The 16,212-nt window shown below is 41.5% G+C and overlaps 1 protein-coding gene across 4 annotated transcripts in view; it reads right to left on the bottom strand.

Annotated features, from left to right (window-relative positions):
* TJP1 (tight junction protein 1) overlaps nucleotides 1–16,212 on the bottom strand; it is a 623,857-nt gene that overhangs the window by 471,537 nt on the left and 136,108 nt on the right. The window lies entirely within an intron of this gene.

The raw sequence follows: 16,212 nt of genomic DNA, 5'->3' as shown, positions 1-16,212 counted from the left end.
CTGTTACACTAGCGCCTGCCATACGAGCACCAACAATTTGGCCTCTTTGAAAATTCGAGAGGTCTGCCATTGGTATCAGGTTCTCATCAATGTTCTTACAATTATGCAAAACAAACAGTTAATTTACATACACATATCACATAACACAAATAATCAACTACAAAACATTACCATATGTCACGGTTTGCATGATTATAACACGTTCGAAGATTATGATGCCAAAACGTTAGGTGTTTCCATTATTTTGTCCAACCCCTGTATATAAGCCATTAAATATAAGTAAAAAGATTTGTTGCATACCAAAGTGGGGTCATGATATCATAGGGCCTGGGAAAAGACAGGGTGCCCAGGAGATGCTGGACCTAGGAAGCCGGCTACCGAAGTGAAGCCAACAGAGGACGGGACCAGAGGTTGGAATTCATTCCCATAAAACTTTTTGATTATTTCTATTTGCCACTCATTTACAAGTATGATTGGCTGCAACTGTCCCTGACTTTAGCAGATGTTTGCTTGGTTGCAGAAGCCAAAAGTATGGCGAATTCCTTGCTTTTATTTGTAGATGTGGCTCTTGTCACCCCTTTAACGGGTGTTGACTTACAGAAGCTCAGCTTAATAGTCCAGAGGGTAAGGGCTCATTCCGAATTCAGTGATTTTTCTTGCATGCAAAAAGACAGACCAAATTTCATCGTTTTTTTTATGAGCGTTTCATAAGATATTGGTCAGTGTCAGTTTTTACCATCAGAGTTTCAGCAGTTTTTCTCGCATGAAAAAAAAATAATGGAGCTTTCTCAATCTGCTACTATGAGTGAAAATCGGACAGCACAAGGATGACTTCTGAGTGCTGCCCAATTTTTTCACAGACCCATAGACTTGCATTAACGAGTTTCATCCTTAAAGCGAACCTGTCACCAGTTTTGGCCAATGTGAAGTAAGGCCGCCACCTTTCAGGGCTGATATACAGCGTTCTATAATGCTGTATATCTGCCCCCAAGCCGACCTGTAAGAGAAGAAAAATTACTTTTATTATCCTCACCTGCGGGGCGGTCCGGTCTGAGGGGTGTCACAGGTCTTGGTCCGGTGCCTCCCATCTTCTTACGATCGCCATCCTCCTTCATGTGGATGACGCATTCCTATGTCACCCACACAATCTCCTCGGCATCGCGCTCCTGTGCAGGCGCACTTCTCTGCCCTGCAGTGTGCAGACGCAGGGAAAGGTCAAAGGGGCCTGGCGCATGCGCATTGCTGTACTTTGCTCAGCTCTCAACAGGTCAGAAAAGTACGCCTGCGCAGGAGCGCGATGTGAGGAGATTGTGTGGCTGTTGTAGCGACGCGTCATCCACATGAAGCAAGCAGCAGTATGAAGATGGGAGGCGCCAGACCAAGAAGAGCGACACCCCTTGGACCATACCGCCCCGCAGGTGAGTATAATAAAAGTTATTTTTCTTCTCTTACAGGTCAGGTTGGGGGCAGATAATGCTGTATATCAGCCCTGAAAGGTGGCGGCCTTACTTCATATCATCCAAAACCGGTGACAGGTTCCCTTTAACTCAGATAAAAATAAGAGGTGGCTCCATGATTTCGTACAAACAACCTTGTCTTCAAAAATACACGGACGTGTGAACAGCCACATAAGATAAAATAAGTGCGAGTTCTATTGGTGAAAAATGCAAAACAAACTCATAGAGGTAAGAAACTGATGTCTGAGGGAGTCCTAAGGCAGGTTACGATCCTTACCTGGATCCTGGCACATACAGACCTTTCATATTTTAGGCTTACACGGATGAGAAAGGCCATCTACAATATATAGACCACAAACACCGGCACTTGGCAGAAGACACTACTAAAGAAATACATAATGGCAGGTTGTGGTGTAACACACAGAATGTCATTCCTCAGACCACATATCTTCCATCACATCAAATTATCCAGAACTTGTGAAGAAACTGCCACTCCAGCTAAGCGGTCTATAATAAAAGCATTGTGTGTTTTTTCTGACACTGCTTTTAATCTTTGAATGCTATAATCTGGACTTAATATAAGTAGAGCTATGGCAAAGAACCTACCATTTCCGTGAAAGCATATTTATTTAGTTCTAATCCACGCTTTCCTGTCAAAGCTAAGCATCAGTCACAGGAAAAATCTTTAAATTCACAGGATCATCTGGCGGAAACTATTCTCTTCTTTTCACAGTGTTAGATTGACAGTGTAAAGATAGCCCAGATGTAGACTATGTGATTTCCCCTCTCGGAGATTGCACACAATATTGTGTGGTGCAGCTGAAGATTAAAGGGACGTTATTAAAGCATTGGAAAGTACACCCTGTTCATGCCACAGGCCCCATCAGGTGGAAAGCTGCATGTGACTGATAAGACCACCACTGCTCCATGTAAATGACTCTCTGCCATCGATGTGAATGAATCCAGAGTGCAAAGTGTCCTGATTTTATTTCTCTGTAATGAATGAATTATTTCTAATGAGTCACATCAAAGATTTGTGTTTGTTGTGTGATTCATGCATTCTTTACAAAATCAAATCACCCTTTTATGTTTCCATCCTGGATGGGCCTCACCGTCTTTACATGGAATGAATTGGCAATGACCCTACTTGTGTAAATGGGTACAGAGAAAAAAAAATACATACAGCTCTGGCAAAAATTAAGAGACCACTGCAAAATGTTCAGTTTGTCTGATTTTTCTCTTTATAGGTATATTTTCGAGTAAAATGTAAATTGTTAATTTATTCTATAAACTTCTGACAACATGTCTCCGAATTTCCAAGCAATACATTTTGTATTTTTTTTTCTGAAAAGGAGAAATGGTCAAAATTTTAAAAAACAAAACAGTGCTTTCAGACCTCAAATAATGCAAAGAAAACAAGTGTATAATCATTTAGAAACAACAATACTAATGTTTTAACTCGGGAAGAGTTCAGAAATCAATATTTTGTGGAATAACCATGATTTTTAATCACAGCTTTCATGCGTCTTGGCATGCTTTCCACCAGTCTGTCACACTGCTTCTAGCGCATAAATGTAAGCAGTTCTTCTTTCTTTGATGGCTTGTGACTATCCATCATCCTCTTGATTACATTCCAGAGGTTTTCAGTGGGGTTCAGGTCTGGAGATTGGGCTGCCCATGACATGGCTTTGATGTGGTGGCCTCTTAATTTTTGCTAAAGCTGTATATTAGGCCCAGTTTATAAAGGTGTTTTTACCGTAATACTGACATAAAACATGTTCAAGTTGCTCAAAATTGTATAAATATGTTGCGACATTTGTCATTTTTACGCCACTCCCAACCAGCTCCACTAATTTTTAGAAAAATGGGTTTAGCTGGGGCTTGATAGGTCGTGACCAAGCGCACCTGACTATTTCATGATCATTTATACTGCTAAGCCTCGAATAAGGCATAAATTACACAAAAATGTACTCTAGTCCCTGACTATAGTATCATTTCTGATAATGGCACATGACAGTAGCAGGATACGCCAAGAGGCCCTCGCTTCTTAATGAATTTGGCGCCTCTTACTGTGGCGTACAGTTAATCTAGGTTGGGGTACAAGACGCCATCTTGATCAATTGAGTGTATAATATTTATTTCACGTTTTATTTATTTATTATTATTTATTATTATTTATTTATATAGCACCATTAATTCCATGGTGCTGTACATGAGAAAGGGGTTACATACAGGGTTATAAATATCGTTTACAGTAAACAAGTTTACAGTGACAGACTGGTACAGAGGGGAGAGGACCCTGTCCTTGCGGACTTACATTCTATGGGATAGTGGGGAAGAGACAGAAGGTCGGAGGTGCAGCAGTTCTGGCGGTGGGGAGGCGGCTGCTCTGGCGATGGCGAGGTTTTCCCTAATTATAGCTTTAAAAAGGTCAAAACATGTCTCGGTTGTCACGAATCATTAAGCGATTCGTAGAAGCTCTGGGTCTGATGACATTTAAATGTTGTTTTTTCCTTTTGGTCCAGCAAGAGTTAATGACAGTCTCTTGCTGGCAGCTTCTTTTAGGCTGGTCAGCTGATGCTGATTGGTAACCACTCCCATCTCCCTTTAAATAGTCACATGATCCATCAGCTGATCGTCGGTTATACAGTTCTTCTTCTACGCAGACCAGCTAGGTGTGTGGTGCTCTCTGGCGATGGCGGTGTTGCTGCGGTTAGGGTATGTGCACACGTATTCCTGGCCGTATTCCGCAGCAGTTTTGATAAATCTGCAGGGCAAAAACGCTGCGTTTCTGCTCAGATTTATCGTGGATTTACCGCGGTTTTTCTGCGGTTTTCACTGCGGTTTTCACTGCGGTTTTTCATAGGGGCAGCTGTAAAACCGCTGTGGAATCCGCAGAAAGAAGTGACATGCTGCGGATTGTAAACCGCTGCGTTTCCTCGTGGTTTTATCCGCAGCATGTGCACAGCGTTTTTGGTTTCCCATAGGTTTACATTGAACTGTAAACTCATGGGAAACTGCTGCGGACCCGCAGCTGCAGATCCGCAGCAAAATCTGCATCGTGTGCACATAGCCTTAGAGTTCTGATTCGTGGTGCTGTTTGCTCGGCTGCTTCCTTTTTTGTCTATCCCCGTTTGTCTCTTCCCCTGTGTTTTACCATCTGCAATGGTGAGGCTAGCATCCTTGCTGGTCAGTGCACTAGCCAGGGTCAATAGAGGTGACAGTCAGGGATTAGGCACGTGACGGCGGCGGCAGGGGGGTTTAGACCCAAATAGGGTGTTAGGGAAGGTTGGTGTCAGGAGGTGTCCCATCCTTTGCTCCCGACCTTTAGGGCTCCTTTTTCCATCCCATCATATTTACATGCCAGAATTACCCGTGTACAAGCATAGTAAACTTTAATAACTGGTAACAGAACACATATTTCCCAGGTCCAGGAACGACCAGTGATCAGGGGTGACACTACTATCTCTTAAGACTTATTAATACATTTGCTGCCACCCACAAATAAATATAAAAGGTAATAGAAGCCGATATTGTTAATTACACAATGCAACTCTTGTATTGTTCAACCTGCAAAACTTTTTTTCTGTTTAAAGGCCCAGTCCCACCAAATGATAGATGAAAAATATCAGATCCCTGTGGGTCCTGCCAATAACGATGTGTATATCACTGGTCCCACCACCGATCACTAATCTCGATCCTCCGTTCCTACTCTCTAAGGTCAGGTCTGAATGGACTAGTACGGTCGCACACTGGCTATGGGAATGAAAGAGAAAATGATAATATTCTTTCTTGGGACTGCAGAAGTAATTTGCAAGTATCCAAGTCATCAGTTCTGAACGTACATTTTTTATCATTTACAACTTCAGTGCATGTCACAAATACATTGCGATCCATCTGTCGGTCCGCTGCTGTACAACTGCAGAGTCCCTGCCGCTGAGAAGCTGACAGCTCTGTAGTTCCCTGTCAATCTTAATTCACTAGGTGACAGCAATGATGTGCCATACTGGACATATGACAGCTACAGTGAGGTGTATGCTCCAGATGTTGGGGGTGGGGTAGTGGGCAGTCGAATATTCCAATAATGTATACTGTATGAAAATTACAACACTCTAAACCTGATGAAGGACGGGCGTTTGATGTGAGTTATCATTTTGTGTCTTTTCTTACGGCGTTTTATCTGTACTCAGCCTTTATACCTTGTGTACGCTGCATACAAGTGGACTATAATTCTCAGTGGTCCCATCGGAGGGTTCACTGCATACGATTCATTTTTTTATGTAGTATTCTCCATGTGTATGTATCATTTCTATTAGGAGTAAAGCAGATCTCGGTATTTCTGACACGTCTAACCTTGACAAGTCACTGATAACACTCGGCTAGATGTCACTGCATCAAAATGATGGAACTATGCAGCACAACGTGAGTGCAAAGACACAATCTGAGCACAGACCGAAAGGGAGTCACAGAGGGGAAAACTTACTGGGGAGATGGAGCAGAATATACTGGATATCTGCCAAATCCACAAGAATGTAGGACTAGCATGCATGTAAGTGCGCAAGAAAGACCCAAGCAAGTGCCTCACACTTAGAATTACAGCAAATTACACATAGTATACTTATTTTGTGCTCTATACATAAAATGTTGCAAATAATTTCTATATTTATAGAACCCGAAATAAGGTGAAATATATTCACCATGTATGTACGGTGTGGCTTAGAAATAATACTTACAGGATATTCTCTGCATACACATGTGACTTTAGGATCAGTTTACACCTGAATTTGGGGGTCCATTTTGAGCAACATGCAGCATTTTTTCTTCTGGTAAAATTACAGAAACCAGACAGATCGTTATATATTCCACGGCGTTTGTTGGGCACCATTTGTGACATTCATCTGATAAATCCGTCCCAGCATGAAGTTAGTTTTTCTGTTCCTAACTGGAATTCTTAATATGGGATTACATAGCCTTATAGGTGGTGGTCAGATTTTACTGATAGACAGTAATGTGCACGGAATGCCTACAAGATTCAATGTCTAGTATGTAAAAGTATGAGTAAATGCCATAGTGGGGCAAATAAAAGTGAAAAAACACTTAACGTATAAAAATGATACACATGTGATTAGACACATTTTTCCCCATGAAAATATTAAAGACAAGTGATTAAAAACTAACCTCTATATTAATTTTATATCCCCATAATTACAATAATGGTATATAGTTCATTTGTCTGCTGCATATGTCCTGCATGTCTCCTGCAACCACATTTCCACCTCTGCAAGCATATGGTATACAGTTCATTCATCTTACTGAGCTTGTCCCTTAAGTTGTAAGGTCATGTCATTTTTGTCAAAGAGGTTTATGATCCATGTTGGCCTGCAAACTTGTTTATTTACATTTATTGTCTCCTGCTGTCTTAACTTAGTTGATTGACTGCTAACGAGTCAAATCAGTGATAGATCTAAGAGCAAACATCCTATACTGTATATTCAGACATAGAATGAAATGTACATAAATGCATCCCCAAAGCGAAGTACATTTTTTCAAAGTGCCTTGCAGTTAATCATGCCAGTTAGACAATGCAAGAGACAGGTAAGATATTTAAAGAAACCTATTTCCAGAACATTTGGATAGCATCAAATATTCACCATATGCATTTATATAATTTATATTCTGGTTGCAGCATTCACTCACATCCACCGTTCTTGCACTAACTCTTTACACTCCATCTTTATCAGCCCCTCTGTTCTCTCCTCTCCTATCTATAGCACTCATGCTCTTTTCACATTGCTAAATTGCACAGATTCATTCAGTCCCACCATCCAACACGAGACGCTCTCACAAATCACTTAACCATCTGCTCACTCTTTCTATCTTCCTTCTCTTTGTCACAGTAGATATCTTTCCCAACCCGGCCCCTCATGTTATAATAACCCCTCATCTACTACACTCAGAAACCCCTCAAATCTCATTAATAATCCCTGGATGCCTTCTGTCTCTTTTAAGTGTGCCCTTTGGAATTCTCGCTCAGTGTGTAATAAACTCTCCTTCATGCATGACTTCTTCCTTTGTGATGATTCTCTTAACCTTCTGGCTCTTGTTGAAACCTGTATCCAGCAGTCAGACACCACTGTTGCTGCTACTCTTTCATATGGTGAACTACACTTCTCTCATACCCCAAGATCGGAAAACCGACCAGATGGAGGTGTTGGTCTCCTCCTATCACCCAAATGTACCTTTCAGGTTATCCCCAAGCACCCTCACTTATCTTCCCTTCTTTTGAGGTCCATGCTGTCAAACTCTACATCCTCTTCTCCATGCGAGTGGTGATTGTGTATCGTACTCCAGGCCCCTCCCGTCAGTTCCTGAATCACTTTGTCACCTGTCTTCCGCATTTTCTCTCCTGTGGCATCCCTACCCTCCTCATGGGAGACTTTAAAATTCCCATTGCTTTTCCCTTCTCCCCATCTGCTAATCACCTTTTATCTCTAACCTCCTCCTTCGACCTTTTGCAGTATACTAACTATCCTACGCATGAAGACGGAAACTCCCTCAACCTGGTCTTCTCCCGGCTTTGCTCAGTGTATGATTTTACCAACTCCTCTCTCCCACTCTCTGACCACAAACTTCTTTCATTCTCTGTCAAGAACTGTCATCCCGCTCAGGACACCCCCACTTATAGAAATATACGTGCCATTAACACCCAGAAATGTATGAAGAATTTGCAGTCATCATTGGCCCCAATCTACTCCCTCTCATGTCCTGACTCTGCACTGAAACATTATAATGAAACACTGCAAAGTGCCCTGGATGAAGCTGCGCCTATACAGACGGCGACAACCCTGGCACACGCTGCAAACATATCTTCAACAGCGGTGCTCCAAGTAAGCCGAACATTTCATCCAGTATAAGTTTATGCTTAAAACATACAACTCTGCCCTTCACCTCTCCAAACAAACCTATTTCAAAACTCATCAACTCACTATCCAATAATCCTAAACATCTCTTTGACACTTTTCATTCCCTACTGAACCCAAGAGTGCAGGCCCCAACCATGGATCTCCGCGCTGACGATCTGGCCAATTATTTCAAAGAAAAAATTGACCATATCCGACAGGATATTTTTTCCCAATCCCCTCATACCATGCACTGTCCTTCCTCCCCCACTGTATCTACCACCCTCTCTGACTTTGAACCAGTTACGGAAGAAGAAGTGATCAGGCTCCTTGCATCTTCTCATCCTACTACTTGCACCAGTGACCTTATTCCGTCACATCTCTTCCAGTCCCTTTCCCCTGCTGTCAGCACCCATCTAACAAAAATATTCAACCTCTCTCAAACCCCCCCCCCCGCATCTTTCTCTTCTCACTTAAACATGCCATCATAAATCCATTACTTAAAAAAAATTCCTTGACCAAAACTGTGCTGCTAACTATAGACCCATCTCTAATCTTCCCTTTATCTCTAAACTCCTGGAACACTTGGTCCACTCCCGTCTAATCTGCTATCTCTCAGATCACTCTATTCTTGACCCTCTTCAATCCGGTTTCCACTCTTTACATTCTACTGAAACTGCCCTCATTAAAGTCTCTAATGGTCTGCTAACAGCTAAATCTAATCTTCACTACTTTATGCTAATTCTCCTGGATCTCTCTGCAGCATTCGACACTGTGGATCATCAGCTCCTCCTCACTATGCTCTGCTCCATTGTCCTCAAGGACACTGTTCTTTCCTGGTTCTCCTCCTACCTCTCTGACCGCTCCTTCACTCTTTCTTTTGCTGGCTCCTCCGCCTCTCATCATCCCCTTACTGTTGGGGTTCCTCAAGGATCAGTCCTAGGTCCCCTCCTCTTCTCCTTGTATACTGCCCCTATTGGACAAAGAATCAGTAGATTTCTTTCCAGTACCATCTCTATGCTGATGACACCCAATTATACGCCTCTACTCCTGACATCACGCCTGCATTACTACAAAACACCAGTGATTGTCTTACCGCTGTCTCCAACATCAACATCATGTCCTCCCTCTTTGTGAAACTGAACCTGTCAAAAACTAAACTCCTTGTGTTTCCTCCCTCTACTAACCTACATATGCTCGACATTGCAATTTCCGTGTGTGGTTCTATTACTCCACAGCAACAAGCCCGCTGTCTTGGGGTCATACTTGATTCAGAGCTTTCATTCACCCCCCACATCCGATTACTGGCTCACTCTTGTTATCTACACCTCAAAAACATTTCTAGAATTCGACCTTTTCTTACTTTCGACTCTGCAAAAACTCTTACTGTTGCTCTTATTCATTCTTGTCTGGAATATTGTAACTACTGTAGGTCTCCCTCTTACCAAACTCTCCCCTCTCTTGAATGCAGCAGCCAAGAACATATTCCTAACCAACCATTAGACCGATACTTCTATCTTGTGCCAGTCATTGCACTGGTTACCCATCCACTCCAGAATTCAATATAAACTTATCACTCTCACCCACAAAGCGCTCCACAGTTCAGCACCACCTTACCAGTCTACCACCCTACCAGTGCCCTCCGTTCTGCTAATGACCTATGATTAACATCCTCAATAATCAGAACCTCCCATTCTCGTCTCCAAGACTTCTCGTGTGCTGCGCCAATTGTTTGGAATGCACTACCCAGGATAATTTAATTAATCCTCAATACCCATAGTTTTAAGCGTGCCCTAAAAACACATTTCTTCAGACGCTTACCGCCTCAGCACATTTACTTAACTATCCCTGTGTTGCCTATTGAACATTTTCTTCATAACCAGGTTCCTCGCATCATGTTCTCATATGCTTTATGCATTTAATAGCCCTCTGTGTCTGTACTTTTCATATTCTGGCTGATAACCGGTCTATGTAGCATTACATGAACACCCGATTTATTACATTATGGCTGGTCAGAATAATGAAAGCAATTGTTACCGTCCCCCCTTTCGTGTCTCCCCTGTTTCCTCATAGATTGTAAGCTTGTGAGCAGGGCCCTCATTCCTCTTGGTATCTGTTGAGTTATGTGATTATTGTTATGCTGTAATGTCTTTTATTGTTTGTACCAGTCCCCTCTAAAATGTAAAGTGCTGCAGAATATGCCCACGCTATAGAAATAAAAATATTATTATTATTACTATTATTATTATTATTACAATGGACTTGAAGTTAAAGCATGTATATTTCATGGGGAATGAAACAAAAACAAGCAAACAAGTGAATAGAGACAGAATTGCCAAAAAATGTATAAAAGTTAGATGCTACGTTATACAGATGCTTCTCACAAAATTAGAATATCATCAAAAAGTTAATTTATTTCAGTTCTTCAATACAAAAAGTGAAACTCATATATTATATAGAGTCATTACAGAGTGATCTATTTCAAGCGTTTATTTCTGTTAATGTTGATGATCATGGTTTACTGTAAATGAAAACGCAAAACTTATTATCTCAGTAAATTAGAATAATTAACAAAAACATCTGCAAAGGCTTCCCAAGGACGGGGTCACACTTGTGAGTGCAATGCGAGAAACTCTCATCAATACCTGGCACTGCCACCGGCACTCGGGACAGGAGAGTGAGGCTGCCTAGAAATACATGCAGCCACATGCTCTGGTCCCGAGTGCCGGCGGCAGTGCCGGGTATTGATGGAGAGAGTCGTGCAAGTTTCTCTCATTGCACTCGCAAGTGTAACCCAGGCCTAAGCATTTAAAAGGGTCCCTTAGCCTGTTTCAGTAGGCTCCACAATCATAGGGAAGACTGCTGACTTGACAGATGTCCAGAAGGCAGTCATTGACACACTCCACAAGGAGGGTAAGCTGTAAAAAGTCATTGCTAAAGAAGCTGGCTGTTCACAGAGTGCTGTGTCCAAGCATATTAATGGAAAGTTGAATGGAAGGAAAAAGTGTGGTAGAAAAGGGTGCACAAGCAACCGGGATAACCGCAGCCTTGAAAGGATTGTTAAGAAAAGGTAATTCAAAAATTTGGGGGAGATTCACAAGGAGTGGACTGCTGTTGGAATCATTGCTTCAAGAGCCACCACACACAGACGTATCCAGGATATGAGCTACAAGTGTCGCATTCCTTCTGTCAAGCCACTCATGACCAACGCATAGACAACACCAAAAGCATCTTACCTGGGCCAAGGAGAAAAAAACCTGGACTGTTGCTCAGTGATCCAAGGTGTTGTTTTCAGGTGAAAGTAAATTGTTGCATTTCATTTGGAAATCAAGGTCCCAGAGACTGGAGGAAGAGTGGAGAGGCACACAACCCAAGCTGCTTGAGATCTAGTGTGAAGTTTCCACAATCAGTGATGGTTTGAGGAGCCATATCATCTGCTGGTGTAGGTCCACTGTGTTTTATCAAGATCAAGGTCAGCGCAGCCATCTACCAGGAGATTTTAGAGCACTTCATGCTTCCCTCTGCTGACAAGCTTTTTGGTGATGGAAACTTCCTTCTCCAGCAGGACTAGGCACCTGTCCACACTGCCAAAAGTACCAATACCTGGTTTAAAAAACAACAGTATCACTGTGTTTGGCCGGCAAACTCACCTGACCTTAACCCCATAGTGAATCTATGGGGTATTGTCAAGAGGAAGATGAGAGACACCAGACCCAACAATGTAGATGAGCTGAAGGCTGCTATCAAAGTAACCTGGGCTTCCATAACACCTCAGCAGTGCCACAGGCTGATCATCTCCATGCCACGCCGCATTGATGCATAAATTGATGCAAAAGGAGTCCTGACCAAGTGTTGAGTGCATTTACTGAACATACATTTCAGTAGGCCAACATTTCGGATTTTAAAATCATTTTTTAAGCTGGTGTTATACAGTATTCTAATTTACTAAGATAATAACTTTTGGGTTTACATTGGTTGTAAGCCATAATCATCAACATTAACATAAATAAACACTTGAAATATATCACTCTGTAATGACTCTATATAATATATGAGTTTCACTTTTTGTATTGAAGAACTAAAATAAATTAACGTTTTGATGATATTCTAATTTTGTGAGAAGCACCTGTATGTACTCTAAAATGGCACCTTTCAAAAATATGACTCATTTTATAGAAAAACTAACCCTAGACACTATAGTCATTCAAAATGACCTGACCATTAGGGGTCAAAATGTGCCCAAAAATGAATATGACTGATGTAATGTGCTGAGTGGGCTGATTTCTCTTTGGCAGCATTCTCGTGTCTAGGCTAACTGCAATATGTGAGTCTAGCCTTACACATCACTTGAGATTTTGACCATCCCCATATATACAGCATAACACACAGCAGAAATACTCCAGAAGTAGCCATGGTGGTCCCCTCCTCCCTCATTCTCTCCTCCATAGGATAAGCTTTCTCCTGGCCAGATGCTATATGCGGCAGCCTACTGCTATCTGCTGCATGAAGCTTCCGGCTCCGGCATTGATCTCAATCTCTGGTAACAGGAACATCTTTTCTTATCTTTTCTGCAGTGTTACCGACCTTGCCCATAGAATGTAATGTACAGTGTCATCAGTGCCATGGATTTTAGTATCATTAGACATCTGCATAATCCCAAGCAAGGTTTCATATCCTAGTGCCTCTGATTGCAGGGGTTTTCCACTACAATTGTATTGATGACCTAGCCCTAAGAAAAATAATTGAATTGCTGTCCTATCCTGAAGAATAAAAGCAGAATTGATATTTTTTTTTTTAACTTTGCTTCTTATTCCATTTTTCAAGACAATCAGAAAGTCACAAATCCAAAAATCATACCTTTTAAAATTATAGTTCATCCCACATACATCAAGTCCTCATATACCTCCATCACCGGAAAAAAATATAAAAGTTAAAAAAAGGAAAAGAGTTAATATGTCACTTATGCCACACAGGAAAAGAAACCCTAACTGCGAAAAAAAAAATTGAAATTTTCACTTTAATGAAGACATCTTTCAGGTCACAACAGTCACTACAACCCCTGATATATGCCTTGAGGGTACAGTTTCTAAACTGGTGGGTTTCCACAATACTGGTACCTCAACAGCATGGCGAGAGGAATCCATTCCAGCAAAATTTGCGTTCCAAATGGTACTCTTTCCCTTCTGAGCCACATCATGTGTCCGAAAAATAGTATGTACATCCACATAAAGAGTATTGCCATACTCAGAAGAAATTGAGTATTAAAATATGGGGTATATGTTTTCTTATTATCTCTTGTAGAATTGAATATACATAATATTATAACAAGAATTACTTTTCATTTTCACAGGCCAATATTAAAGAAAACTATGATTCTATTTTTCTGTGGGGCAAAAATATTCACTACACCTGACGATGAATTCCTTGAGTGTAGCTTTCCAAAATGGTGTCATCCCTAGGGGTATTCCATTGTACTAATGCCTCAAGGGCTCTTCAAATGAGATATGGCGCTGAAAACTAATCCAGCAAAATTTGCACTTCAAAAGATAAAAGACGCTCTCTTCCCATCTGAGCCTTTCCGTGCACCCAAACAGTAGAGTTCGCCCACAAACTGAAAGAACAAATTGAAGAATACATTTTGGAGTATTTATTCTCATATTACTCTTAGTGAAAATCAAAAATGTGAAAATAAAACTACTATTTAATGGGAAAAAAAATTTCTTTCTACTCTACACTAGTTCATGAGTAGCACCTGATGGGTTACAAACATCTTAAATATTGCAGGAGGGGACTTTAAGTAGGATGATTTATGTGGGGCTTCTATTATATCGGCCCCTCAAAGATATGAGAACTCAACTGACCTCTAAAACAATAGGAAGTTTCTTCAAAATGTGAAAAATTGCTGCTAAACCTCTAAGTCATCCATGTTCGATAAAAAATGATGCCAGTATAGAATACCAATAAAGGAATCTTAATCATTATCTATTCTATGAAACGGATTTAAAGGGAAGCTGTCAGCAGGATTAGCCATGTGGTCTCAGAGAAGCATGATATAATGGCCGAGATCGGACCGTAATGCACGGACTGGCCGGCGGCTAACCCCACCCGAGCGTGCCAGCTGCATAGAAATATATGAAGCTTTCATGCTCGGGTCAGGAGAGCTGCTCTCCAGTCCGTGCATTACGGTCCAATTTTTACGGCCATCTAAATGTGCCTTTAGAATTTTTTCCAGGTCACTCAGACTCTTGTACCTAATGGAAAATTTGGTCCTGCAGAGATACGGTATATATTGTTTTTGCACACTGGCTGTGTCATCTTCTGTATTGCTGGTAAAGAAAATTAATCAGCCTTGCTCCTAACTGAATTAATGAAAATGATTTTTTGTTTCTGGAGTTTTTGCAGCAATCACAAGCTGCACCAGAATGTTGATTGTGAGACTGTACAACTTTTTTTTTTTTTTTACAAACAAAGCATGATTTAGGTAGGGTGGTTTTGCGTTTTTCTATATAAAACAGGTAGTGCAAGATAAAGCATGTCTGGATTAAAAGAAAATTATTACAAAAAAAATATGAAGTAGATGAGGTCAAATCCTGCAGAAGTTATTTCTTGTAATCACATACAGAATTTGGCTTATAAATACAGTAGGTAAGACCAGTGTTTGTTGCCTGCCCTACGAGGATATGCTATGTATCTACTAGATCTTAGGCCACAAGTGGGATTTTGGGCAGTATTTTACAAAAGGATTTGCATGCTCTTTGGTTCACTAATATCGATGCAAAATACTTCTGCATAAACGAGGCTTCATAAATTGGCTGAATTCACACTTCATTAGTTTTCATGGTATGGAACGAACAGTGTTATGGACCTGGTGGTTAGGAGCACCAGGAATGACCTGATGAGTAAACTCAAAATCGGGACAAGCTCTGGGGAAGTGGGAACTCTGCTGACCGCAAACCCTACTCCTATCACACACACTAGAAATAGCCGTGGAGCGTACCTAACTCTCCCTAGACGCCTCTTCACAGCCTAAGAGATAACTACACCTAAAGCTAGAAATAGAAGCCTTACCTTGCCTCAGAGAAATTCCCCAAAGGTAAAGGCAGACCCCCACATATATTGACTGTGAGTTAAGAGGAAAGTCACAAACATAGGAATGAAACAGGTTTTAGCAAAGGAGGCCAGATTTCACTAAATAGTCAGAGGATAGAAAAGGGAACTATGCGGTCAGCACAAAAGACTACAAAAAACCACGCAGAGTAAGCAAAAAGACTCCCCACACCGACTCACGGTGTGGAGGTGCCACTCTGCACCCCCAGAGCTTCCAGCTAGCAAAGGAATATCATGATAGCAAGCCGGACTAGAAATAGCAGTACTAAGAAATATATTCAGGAAGCAGTAACAACAAATGAACTAGCAAAGACTTAGCTTCTGCTGGAGTAGACAGGTCCTCAGAGAAGGCCAAGAGAGATCTGAACCAATGCTGGAACATTGACAGCTGGCATGAAGTAACGATCTGAGTGGAGTTAAATAGGAAGCCAGCATAGAAATAAACGAGAGCAGCTGATAAAGCCAACCTCAGTGACCAGCAGTTCCGCTCGAAGCCACCAGAGGGAGTCCAAGAGCAGAACTAACCAAAGTACCATTCATGACCACAGGAGGGAGTCCGAGAACGGAATTCACAACAGAACAGACCGATCTTCTTCCGTTTTTGGTCCATGAGTCCATATTTCTGTTATGCAGACTATCGGTCAGCAAAAAAGAGAAGTTACTGTACACGTGAATAGCCACACAGAACATTATGTGTCAGTGTGCTGCCAGCAAAAAACAGGGACCATAATCCAAACCTCCTAGTCCCC

Source organism: Ranitomeya variabilis, chromosome 5, assembly GCF_051348905.1.
Source record: "Ranitomeya variabilis isolate aRanVar5 chromosome 5, aRanVar5.hap1, whole genome shotgun sequence".
NCBI classification, from domain to species: domain Eukaryota; kingdom Metazoa; phylum Chordata; class Amphibia; order Anura; family Dendrobatidae; genus Ranitomeya; species Ranitomeya variabilis.
The sequence above is the reverse complement of the archived record's forward strand: the minus strand, read 5'-3'. Positions and strand labels throughout refer to the sequence as shown.